This window comes from Manis javanica, chromosome 6 (genome assembly GCF_040802235.1).
Source record: "Manis javanica isolate MJ-LG chromosome 6, MJ_LKY, whole genome shotgun sequence".
NCBI classification, from domain to species: domain Eukaryota; kingdom Metazoa; phylum Chordata; class Mammalia; order Pholidota; family Manidae; genus Manis; species Manis javanica.
Genome location: NC_133161.1, coordinates 61,459,047 through 61,472,304, shown reverse-complemented (window position 1 = coordinate 61,472,304; position 13,258 = coordinate 61,459,047).

Here is a 13,258-nt window from a genome sequence, read left to right as displayed (position 1 = left end):
GGCCGGTCTGTGTCCATTAGAGCAGTGAGTGACTTTCAAAGATTTTTTTACTATGATCCACAAGAAGAAATACCTCTTACATCACTACCCAGGCATATGCACACATGGGTGCACACACATACACATACACTACACACATTTAAAAAATTTTCACAAAATAATATTAATATTTGTCACCATTGAATATGGTGCACTCTGATATTTTCTATTTCAATTTGTTTTGTTTCAGTCTATTCCATATTATTCTATTCTCCTTTACTTTTTAAAGTGCTGCTTATAACTCACTAATTTGACTTTAAGATCCACTATTAGATCACATCGTGCAATTATTGAAAAATATGGAGTTATTGATTGTGGAAATTAACTAGTTAATGTTAAGCAAATACTCCAGTATAAGTAGAATGGGTTAATGTTCCCCAGTGTGTTGGAGAAACCAGCAAAGTGCTACAGTAGAGCTTTCAAGATATGTGGGCCCCAAAGAGAGGGTGTGGTTCATCACAAATCTCTAAATCCATGAGTGCCTTTTTCCAGGTGGAGTGTCATTTGTGTTACTTGTTCTAACAGTAGGAGCTCCAGGCAAGATTTTTCAAAGAAGGATGTTAATTACTAGGGGAGGAAATTACTAGGGGAGGAAAACTGTAAGAACCATGATTTCCATTTACTTGCACAGTTTGAGGATGCGGCCAGGTATACACACCTAGTTTTTGCAGACAGTGGATGCTGTGATTTGTTTTGTTCTGCAATTTTCAAATGAGAGAAATTACTGGAAAAGAGAATTGATGTCATGCTATAGAATATTGAGTTTTGATATATATAGAGTAAATGCCTGAAGCAGATACTATGGCTCTAAGCTAAAGATAAGAAAAAAGACTACATTTTTAGACAAAGATATGAAAAAGATCATGAACATGGTGTGATAAAATTCAGGAAGATGACAAATCAATAAATGTTGTTTTCTCTGTTCCAACAGCAATTAACTAAACGTTTAACTTTTATGGTTGAAACTGAAGCAGTGAGTTTAGAGTCCTTACTTGTACAAGATTTAAACTGGAACAGAATAGAAATTTACGTGTATTTAAAATATAAGAAGTAGAAGCAAAATAAATATAGAGAAATGTAAAAACAAAGTTGTAGTAAGAAAGAAAAAGATATTCACTATTTGCCATGTTCTATGCTAAGAAATCTACAATTTGTTACCATATTTAATCCTTAGCAACCTTTCAGGTGGCCTTAATGGTTACCATTTTTGTAAATGAAGAAACTGAGGATAATATGTAAATGACTTAGCCAGGTTAGTGGAGTCAGGGCTGGTATTTAGAACTGGCTCCATCCTTTTTACTACATCAAAGTCATGTTTATGTTTAAATTTCTAACTTAACAATCTGCAAAATAAATAAAGTAAAACCAGGTATATGTTTATTCCTATGTCAAAATATAAACTGAAAGCTGTTTTATCAATTCTCTACTACATTTCCATCTTAGTGTTGCTTGTGTGGTGAGTATTATATACTTTAAAAGTCATTTATTACTGCTCTAGGTCTTTGAACATTTCTTCTCACATGATTGCATTCGCATCATATTTCAGTTAGCTGTTAAGAAATCCAGAAGACAAGTTTTATCAACTCAAATTAATAAGTAGGCATATACATTGAAGAAGAGTTGAGGTTGAAGTCAACCAAAGATCTGAAAATCACTGGAAATAAAATATTTTATAGATATATTCCACATCAAATATATGTAAAAAATATATGTAAAAAAAAATATTATAATCTTCACTTTTACATATATTTGATGTGGAATATATCTATAAAATATTTTATAAATATATTTTAAGCATTATTACTTCTAAAAAGAGCTTTTTAACTAGAATATCAGACTATCTTTGATATCTTCAAATGTTGCTGGTGTATTACAAATAATAGTTTTACAAAAGGGGAAAAGAAAGTACTAAAGGGCAGACTTTAAAAAGTCATTATTAGCCCAGTTACCTCAAAATAGTACATGAAATTAAGTGATTGACCTCATTAAATAGCTCACCTCACATCATTTTATTCTCCGGAAATTAGCTCTGAGAACAGTGTTGAGGACAAATTCAACTTCAACACTAAGATGAAAAATGAAACAGAAAATGTATTCAGAAGCTGATGAAGACAAGACAATAGAAAAAGGTAAAACATAACTATGTTTTCTAACTTTACATTATTCATACAAGTGAAATTTCAGAATTTAAGTTTGTTGTACAATGGCATTTCTATTTCTCTGACCTTGCTTGTACAGTGGCTTTTATCTCTCTGAAGTTGGTCAGGTGATCATACTTCTGCATCTTACCTTTCATTACCTATAAAATGGGCCAGCATTTTAAAATGTATGATCTGCAGTATACCATTACTTTTCTCAGATATATTGTTTATTTATCTTTGAAGTAATTACAAAAAACTATGTGTAGATTTTCAGATTCTTGTACTTGAGGAACAAGAGAGAGCAGTGTTTTTATTTGGATTCTGGTGGGGTTTATCTGTGTGATCTTGAACACTCTATGGTCTGATATCTAAGCAATAAAATGGAGATTCTAATTTGCACTCCTCATTTCTCACTGGCATCTACTTAGAATAGACGACCTGGAAGAAATTTAAGGTATGACCCATCACAAATATAAGGTATTACTTTAACAACCTATCATTATTATTGAAAAAGAACCAGTTCTATTAGTGAGTCAATGAGTTACTACTTTCGTATATGAACACAATTTCAACTCTTAATTTACCTAAGACATTTGTGGAATAATGATACATGGAGCATTTATTTTAACGTCTTTTGAGATGAGTGTTTAGTGATGCTTGACTTAATGGAAATCAAAAGTATGTCTTCTGGGGGAAAGATGTATCAGATATTTTAGAATGTGTGTATTTCAAAATAATTCTGGAAAATAAAAACTTTTCAAAAAAATTTTTTTTAAATTTTGATACTAACTTAAAATAATATTTAAATTTTGATACTAACTTAAAATGGTATTTGTGATTTTTTGAAATGTGTCTCCTATGCTCTGTATGAATGCTTCACTCAGAATATTCACATCTGGCCTTCACAAATTTGTAAGTTTCAGAAAAAACGTTTTAACATTCTATCATATTTTCTTTGGTAGTTGAAGTGTTCAGGTTAAATGAACTGCCAGTGAGAGAGTGCAGAAGAAGTAAAACCTGGGGCTTGGGACTGTGCTGCAGTGTAGACTATGTTTAACCAAAGTATAGCTAAAAACAAAACCCATGAAAGAAGTGGAAAAGTGGTATTCAGACAGGGAGGAGAAAAAATGAAACAGGGCTGTATGGTTCTAGAAATTATGGGAAGAGAGAATTTCCACAACTAAGGCTTGGTTGACATAGGACAGAGGAAATTGGAAATGGCTGGGATCCAGGAACCTGATAAATAAAGTCAAAGAATGAATCAGGGAATTCACAGAAAAATGAATGAAAGTACAGCATGAGGCCTGGCCATAGGTGCTTGGCAACAGGTATTAGAGACCCAAATGTGAGCACTTTTCCTTAGAGAAATGGTTCCAGTTTCTGGATCCCTTGGTGGGAATAAGTAAGACTCAGTCCAGGGGAACTTGACAGGAAGCCAAAGGAAAGACTCAGGTATGTTTGGGAAGGCATAGCTGGATGCAAAGCTGAACTTGGGGCCAGGCCAATGGAATTTGACCAAATATCAATTGCTGGAAAGAGGGAATATTGTCATAACTAACAAATCAAATGGGTTTGATGCTTACTTACAGACCTCTACAGGGGATATTTATATTTCACATGTTTAGGTGCCTGATTAATCCCCGAGGTTGGAATGAGACTTAAACTAACAAGTGGGAGTTAAATGCTTAGTACATACTAGATGTTCAATAAATATTTGTTGAACAAATAAATGACTAATAAATCTTAGCTCTGGAAAATGGAAGATTTCCATTCTCAGCCAAATATAATTCCAAAGGTATCAGTTTACAATAGTGTTTTCTAAATGTGTTCCATGAAAAACTAATTTTCCAGGATATAAGTTTTATGATCAAAATGTGCTTTGACCAAGTAAGTTAAGGAATTTCCAAGTTAAATGAAATTATATATATTGCAAGACTTCTCAGAGACTTAATTTAAATATTCTCATGAATCTCAGAAGGGTAGGTAGTGCGTAGACTTTTCCATGTTTATTAGATCATAGGACTGTTTCTTCAACAACCACCTTTATTTCCCTAAGTATCGTCCTGATTAGTGTAATGAACAACTTGGATTAGGAAGTGTTGGGATACAGAGTCACATGAAAATCAATAGGTGATCCCATTAGCAGAACAAAAAGGCAGCCTACAATATGGGAGAATATATTTGCAAATGATTTATCCTGTAAGGGGTTAAGATCCAAAATGTATAAAGAACTCATACACTTCAACACCAAAAAACCCAAAAAACCCCATTAAAAAATAGGCAGAGGACCTGAACAGACATTTCTCCAAAGAAGAAAATAGATGGCCAATAGGCACATAAAAAGATGCTCCACAATGCTAATCATCAAAACCACAATGAGATATCACCTCATACCAGTTACAATGGTCACTATCCAAAAGACAAGAAATAACAAGGGTTAGCAAGGATGTGAAGAAATGGGAACCCTCCTATACTGTTGGTGGGATGTAAATTGGTACAACTGCTGTGGAAAGCATTATGGAGGTTCCTCAAAAAACTGAAAAATAGAAATATCATTTGACCCAGTAATTCCACTCCTAGGAATTAACCTAAAGAAAACAAAATCCCTGATTTGAAAATATATATGCACCCCTATGTTTATCATTTCATTGTTTACAATAGCCAAGATGTTAAAACAAACAATGAAAAAATTAGAGTATCCTTACTGTACTCCTAACGCTAATCTTGAGAGACCAGGAGTCAAGAGTCTTTGCTAACTTCTGGTTCACAGTTAGAGGGTGGGCTGGAAAAATTTGGAGAATATGGGACATTTCCAGAAAAGATATATGGGGTGAGGGATACTATGAGTCACAGGCAGCTAGTCATTGCATTGTCTATGCATTATTAAAGCTTTGTGTAATTTTTTGTACTTGAATTCCTATGGGGAATAAGAATTTTTGTCTGTGTGTAGGGAGGGGAGTTGGGACTGGAGGTCTGGTGATCTCTCATACTAGGAGATAGAATTGCTAGGTCTGTTCCTCTCCACTTAAAGGCAAGGTGTGCACCTTGATTCATTTTTGTATCGTTTGCATCTCTTACCACATGTGGCATATAGTAGGTGCTTTGCGAATATTTGAACTGAACTAAGAAGATCGGAGAAAATGAGTCAGGCTTGTGCTCTGACAGTGCTCATTTTTACCCCCTCCTCCTCCTTGGCAGATAATTTAGGGTAATGAAAGCACTCATTCTTGAGGATGATATTTTGTTGACATTGTCATATGTTGTTTTCAGGGTGCTTTGTATCATGTGTCACCAGAGTGGGTACCAAAATGTATCCTAAAAACAAAAGCCCATAGGCTGCTTTTTATTGTTCACAGTGGGACATAGAGAGAGGCCTTCTCTAAGATTACAGAGTTTACAGTTCTGGAAAAAGAGGAGAAAACAGGCAGAAAAACTATGCAAGAAATTATAAAAGCCTTTATTTCCAAGAAATTAGGAGGTTTAGGAATAATATAGAGGGACTGATTCTCCATCCCTTCCTGTAGCTCTTCATGCAGGAGAAAGTTTGACTAATTCTAAATAAGCTCTCAGAATAATGTCATCACAACAGTAGCTATAAGCTGCATATAGAAATAGGACTCCTGGAAGAAAAAGTCAAAATAAGTTGATAATGTGAATCTTTTATGTGAACTTTGAATCTGGTAGAACAATATCTACTAAAAAGTATTATCAGATATTAGAAAGAGAGCATTTTAACTTGTTTATTTTATTTAACAGTTGAATAACTACAGTGATGAAGTAGTATACTTGTTACTATAGTACAAAGATAAGTAAGAAATTTAACTTCAAAGCAGTTTACAATTGAGTTAGAGTAACAGGCATATAGCAGGATAATAAAGTGAGTGAGAGGGGACAGTGTGGTCAGATCTGAATGAGGGCTGAGTGTGGAGCCTTGTAGATTCCAAACTTACATGTTAGTGTAGTATTGTAAACATGTGGACTTCCCACCCCAGCCATTTGGTTGACTTTGAGAATCCTTGTGGAGGAGGTGTCTGTCTGTAGGTAGGCAAGTTCATAAATATTTAAATGAGAATCGTTATGATAGAATGGTGAGTTCCAAAGGATTTCTTAAAAGAGAATCCCTCAATGCTTATTAAGAAAATAATTCAGAGATCTAGACATCACACAAATTATAGCCTTTCCTGACAACTGTATTTCATCTCTCTCTAATACTCAACTCCAGCATTTAGAATAAAATTGAGACAACCACTTTACAAAATCATGTGACAGGAACAAGACCATGAACGCTGACAGACACTGGCTCAAATCCTGGAGCCATTATTCAGGTGCTAACAGACTTTGGGGAAATTTCTTACTGTCTCAATGCCTCTGTCAGCTCCTGTGAAATAGTTACAGCATCTAACTCAAGGATTATTGTGAGGAAGGTAACATCTGTAAAGTCAGGTTCTTTGCTTACATCCTATCATGGAACCCTGGGCTTCTCTTTTGTAGCACATTTTGCAGTTTGTAATTCCGTGATTGTAAAATTAGCTCTTCTGTGCCTGTCCCCTCTGCCTTCTGCTGATAGATAGGCTTCCCAAAGAATGAACCACATCTCTTCTTGTTACCATTATGTCCCAGGTGTCTCTCACATCCCTGAGCAAACGCTGACTGGAAGAAATCAGAGCAGTGTGTGGCATGAATTACCCTGCTAGTAAGTGCTGCTTCCCTTCTTTCACATGACCAGAAAGCTGCCAGTTTTCCTTTCCTTGTTCTATTACTCTGTGAGTTTTTGGAATTTCTCTGCTTCTCTGAAAATACATATTTTTGGCATATCACTTGCTTGTAACACTTCCCAGGTGCTACTCTTATGTAGTATGGACCTTCTTATCATGAAACATTTTCTGAACTAAAAGCATGACCTCTACTACTTTTACTTCTCCTTAAAATGGGGTTTTCCCCAATTGGTTTGTTAATAAAAAGGTGATTTCTGGGTCTCCTTACATTACTTTGAAAAATTTGTTTTCATTCTGCTTAAGTTTATAGGTTGAGGTAAAAATTAGGCCCATTTTTTGGTTACTGACTCACAATCACTGCTATTGATCTGATCGTTATTTCATGCACTAAGTAAGAAACCTAAAACCCTAAATATCCCTACATTTTATTTACCCAAAGGCAGAAGGAAAATGAAAGGTATCATCCAACCTATTTTTTGCTCATTATACTCTTTCTCATGTTGACTGGCTTCCTTATGAATATAACAATTATTCCTTGATTTTACCAACTTATAGTGGCACTAAAATACATGACAGCTTCAGTTTGTCTTTTGCTTGCATTCGCAATGAGGGCTCTGAAAAAATGGCACATTTCCAGGAGAGGAGTTTCCATGGAAACCCGGACAAAGGCAAAGCAAAATAATTCTTCAAAGCCCACAGGAAAAAAATCCCACCTTTTTGTTTGCAGTTTTCTGTCCCCTGCACAGTTCAGCTGGCTGGCACTGTCCTTGCTCTCTAGGAATCCCTGTTTGAAATTTATACATAGCACTAAGCATCTCTCAAATCTGCAAAATTGGATTTGGAAAGTATAACTAAAAAATTATTTCTCAGGAGAGCTCTAACCCAGAGGTATTTTACAATAAGGTTTAAAACAAAATAAAGCATATATTTAAAGTAGCTACTGAATTTATGAACACGGTGCTGCTTTTTATGGTCTTTGCGTTAGGTCTTAAAGAAGAGAGTTTTACAAATAAATGGAATCAATGATTACAATCAATTTGGTATTTCAAGACAATTTGTCAGTTGAAAATAAAGACCAGATGATGAATTTGTGGGTCATGTATCTTGAGTAAAAGGAGGTCATGGGGTTCATACGAATTCCTTTGGAAAATGATGTCTCTTCCATTGGCTTACAAGGTTTCAAAGCAGGCTGACTCTCTTATTTATATATCTTCCATTGTACTAAGCACAGGACTTTGAAGCTATTTTAGGAACTGCACCAGTGCAGTGAAGAGCGCCCACCGCGCTCTCCCACAGAGGGTTCTTTAGTGCCACAATCAGAAACAGAATACTCTGTGCTTCTGTGGCACAACTATTGACGCTATTTAATGAATTCATGGCACAATTCATACTGCACTTTCTTTTCTCTATTGAATTTAATTGCAATCATGTTCAAAAGTATATTCACCCTTCATTTATTTTAACAAATAACTTCTGAATTATTATTGCACACCAGGGACTGTGCTAGGACATGCCTCCTCAGGGAGTCCATCAAGGATGGCCAGATAGTTTAAAAATGGAATAACACAAAAGAAAAACACAAAAACAACACAATATGACAATTACTAGTCTACAGTGCCATGATATTGAGGCTTGCCCTGGATTTTATGGCAAACAAGTGCAGGAGCATGTCTCAGCTTAGTGGTGGTGCTAACGTAGGGGTTAGTTCAGGTAAGGCCTTGCAAGGGAGACGACATTTGTTCTGAGTCCTGAAGGACAGTTAGATGTGAATCAGGCAGACAAGTTGGAGATAAGCATTGAGAGGAAACAAATATAAAAACACAGAGATGTGGAAGAGGGCTGATGTTTTAGGCACTGAGCATAGGTCCTAAGGCAGGGAGTAAGTGAGCATGGAGAAGAAAGTGGAACCTAGTTCCTCTAGGGGTTTGCAGAGCTGAGGAGTGTGAATTTTATCCTGAAGAAGGGAAAGCCTCTGAGCGATTTCAACAGAAGTTTTGAATGTGTACAGCCATCCTGGTGCAAGTGTTGAGGATAGAGGAAGTCGCTGAAGTGGGGAGCCTAATTAGGAGGCAAAGGGCAGTGTGGATGAGAGAGGTGAGGGTCACAACTAAAGCTGTGTAGCAGGAGGGAGAGGAGACCTAGACCTGGAGGATGCATGGACTTGGCAACCAATTGTTTGGGTGGCTTGTAAAAGAAAGGAAGACTGGAGCAGACCAGATTTCTTAGTGCAGGGGCTGGGAAGACAAGAATACTGCTAAGTGAAATTAGTATATGGGAAGCAAACAGTCCATGAAGATTAAGAGTTTGGCTTTAATCCTTATGCTGCATGCTGCCTGACTGCTAGAGTGACCTGAGGCATGATTCTTCATCTATTTGAGTGTCACTTCTTTTGAAACGTTCACATGGGATTGTTTAGAAGATTAAATGAGATAATACCTGTAAAACATTAATACATTAATCTATATTTTTTGGGCATTTATTATGTACCAGGTTATAGGATTCAGAGGTACATAGGACAAAGTTTCTGCTCCTCCTTGAAATTCTACCAGATGAGTGGGAAAATAGACATAAGCAAGTTAATAAATTAATTAGTAAATCAATCATAGATTTGGAAGAGTGCTTTGAAAGAATAAACAGGTTGATGTGACAGAGAGAGGACTGAGAGCTCTCCTTTTTGATTTGTTGTTAGGAAAAGCTAAAGGGATCCAGAAGTAGCTGTTCAGTTGGGGAAAAGCTTTCTAGGCTGAGGGAACAACCAATTCAAAGACTGAAGTGGTAAAGAATTTTGAAGGATAGTACATACTTAGTAGTTCCTCAGATATAGTAAGCAGATAGTAAATAATATGTATCTAGAAATGAGGAGACATCTATTTGATTATATACCATGGAAAACTAGTTTAACAGAATACCCCTTTCATTTATTACACATAGTAGTCAGAACAATATTTGAAATTGCCGCCCTTCCAAATCTATTTCACACTTAAGAATGTAAGTCAGGTTATTAGTGGGAAAGTGGAGGAAAAGTTCTTTAAAGCAGTGTTGAGGTTTTGGGGTCAGGAATTTGCACTGGGCACTCTAGGATTAATATTCTTAGTAATTCTAGGAATATATTTTTCTTTTCTTTATTTCTTATTTTTTTCATGTGCTTTAACCTTATTCAACTTTAATGCCAGTTGATCCTTCAGAGATGGGAAACTTAACTAACTTTTTGAAGTCTGAAATTTATACAACCATATATACAAAACTCTACATCAACCTTCATGCTTTTAGTAGAAAACTCTGTTATTACTTCTGCATTTTTTTCTGTGCAATAAAAGACATACTATTTAGATGATCAAAATATGATTACTGCATATTGATTTAGTGTTACATCTTTTTTAAAAATTGCAAATGGAGAATGTTCTATAGGGACATTATTAAGGACTATACCATCCTATTGTTTTAGCATTGTATCTGAGAGTTTACTGTTATTTCATGCCATGAAATATTATAAACAACTTGGGTACAACAACAAAGGTGTCTGAATTTGATACAAATTCTATTTAAGAGATATTCCTACCATTTATTCTGCTTGTTTCCTTAAATGAGAATGTATAGTAAAAATGCAGTAGTTATAAATTTAAGACTGAAAATGTAGAAACATAAAATTTAGATCAAGATTAATGCATGGTATGTGTTAAAATGTGTTGATACTGTTAATTAAAATTATAAACATCAAACTAATGACTGAAGAAGAAATAGTTAATCACTCACCAGAACCACATAAAACAGGGAGGGGTAGGGCTGCTCTAGAATTCAGTGAATGACAGCCTTCACGTCTGTTCAGAGTGAATTCTAACAAAGAGCTAATGAAGATGAGCAGTCTGTTTTAGTGCTGTTGGAAAATTCCCCTTCAGCCAGCATCTGGCATGACTGTTGTCATTCAAAGGGCATAAGTAAATGTCACATAATTGAGTCATTCAGAAACTGAGATGACAATGAGCTACATTCTCATTAACACTTTTAAAAATTTTTTCCCTGGGCGATTGAATAGATGATGTTTAATAGTGATATTAAGCTGAAGAAAAAATACAAGAAGTCAAAGTTTAAATAGGCCTTAGCTCTTCAATCAGAGGTTCCTAGGGAAGTTGACTCTAGCTCCTGCATACCAGGTGGAGTGTGTTTCTATGAAATGGCACTCATAGGATTCTGAATCACCATCTTTTATGGATATAAGAAATACGAACTTCAGGTGAGACAATGTGGTGCTTCAATCAAGTACAAAGACGGACATATTCTCACATAGACAGCTTCTACATACTCTTTCTGACTCTGCAAAACTTAGGAAGAGTGTCCTTACATTTTTAAAGGAGCCCTAGGCTAGCATGGTGCTCTTTGCCAGAATTAACTTGGATATGCTCCTTATCCCCCCATTTCCTGCTTCCTCACTTACCTCTGGCTTTCATCCACTGCTGTTAATTAAGGTACTTATTCATTCATTAGTTGGCGTCTTCTAGCCTGACACTGTACTTGACCTTGGCTTTGCTCCTTGATTCTGTCTTTTTCTCTTGGCTCCAACTGAACCCTGTGTCTTTGGACCTAACTACGCATATTCTCCTGGTTTTAGACTTGCTACCCCCTGCCCTGTGGCTAGGTTATTATAGGCATACCCAGTAATATCATTCTAGGGAGAAGAATTTTTAATAATAGAGGTTTTAATGCCAAATCCCACACATATTTTAGTGATGAGCAGAAATAGATCATTTCTACTTCCTCCAAGGTCAAAATGTTCATAGCAAAGTTTCAGGATCTTAATTGCTACTCAGATATGAGCTAGTGACATAAACTGTCTTGCTAATCTGTATGAAACAAGATTACATTATTAAACCTGGAACTATAGTAAGACTACCAAATAGGTTGTTCTGTATATACTCTGAATATTTATATAGTGTTCATTAATATGTCCATTAATTAAGAACTAGAAAAAGTAAGATTGATTTATAAAGATCACAGTAAATTACATTTGGTTGATGTGTTAATAGAAACCACTAAAATGTAAGTTATTTAAAATTTCTCTGATAATTCATGAAATGATTCTTATTTTAGATAAAAATATTGTCGAGGTTGAGGTATCACCTCACACCAGTAAGGATGGCCAGCATCAAAAAGACTAAGAACAACAAATGCTGGCGAGGATGTGGAGAAAGGGGAACCCTCCTACACTGCTGGTGGGAATGTAAGCTAGTTCAACCATTGTGGAAAGCAATATGGAGGTTCCTCAGAAAACTAAAAATAGAAATACCATTTGACCCGGGAATCCCACTCCTTGGAGTTTACTCAAAGAATACAACTTCTCAGATTCAAAAAGACATATGCACTCCTATGTTTATTGCAGCACTTTTTACAATAGCCAAGATATGGAAGCAACCTAAGTGTCCATCAGTAGATGAATGGATAAAGAAGATGTGGTACATATACACAATGGAATACTATTCAGCCATAAGAAAGAAACAAATTCTACCATTTGCAACCACATGGATGGAGGATGGAGCTGGAGGACATTATGCTCAGTGAAATAAGCCAGGTGGAGAAAGACAAATGCCAAATGATTTCCCTCATTTGTGGAGTATAACAATGAAGCAAAACTGAAGGAACAAAATGGCAGCAGATTCAGAGACTCCAAAAATGAACTAGTGGTTACCAAAGGGGAGGGGTGTGGGAGGGCAGGTGGGGAGGGAGGGAGAAGGGGACTGAGGGGTGTTATGTTAGTACACATGGTGTGGGAGATCACGGGGAAAACAGTGTATCACAGAGAAGGCACACAGTGAATCTGTGGCATCTTGCTGCACTGATGGACAGTGACTGCAATGGGGTATGGGTGGGGACTTGATAATATGGGTAAATGTAGTAACCACATTGTTTTTTCATGTGAAACCTTCATAAGAGTATATATCAATCATATATTAATAAAAAATTTAAAAAGTACATATAGTCTAGGTTATCTTATATGTATGAACCGTGGTTGTGACAGGAGGCATCTGATTCCACAGCCCACCTGGTAACAGCAGCCTCCCTGTCTTCATCATGTATTAGGCATGTCCAGGAGTGGATGTCGTTGCTGCCCTCCTGGGTCACCCTGGACCCCTTTACTTAGTCTGAGAACCCATTCTCCAGCTTCTTTGCTTACATTTTTGTCTCTAACAGCTATCACCTGCAGTCTTCTTACAGGGATTATCTTTGCCCAGCAGCCAGAAGATGAGATTGCTGGGAGGGTCTGTGAGTTCACACATTCCAGGGTGGACCAGGCCAAGGACTGACTGTGCGTAAGTACAAAGTCCAGTTCCAAGGTGCGACAAACTGAAGATTACTACCACAAACACAATT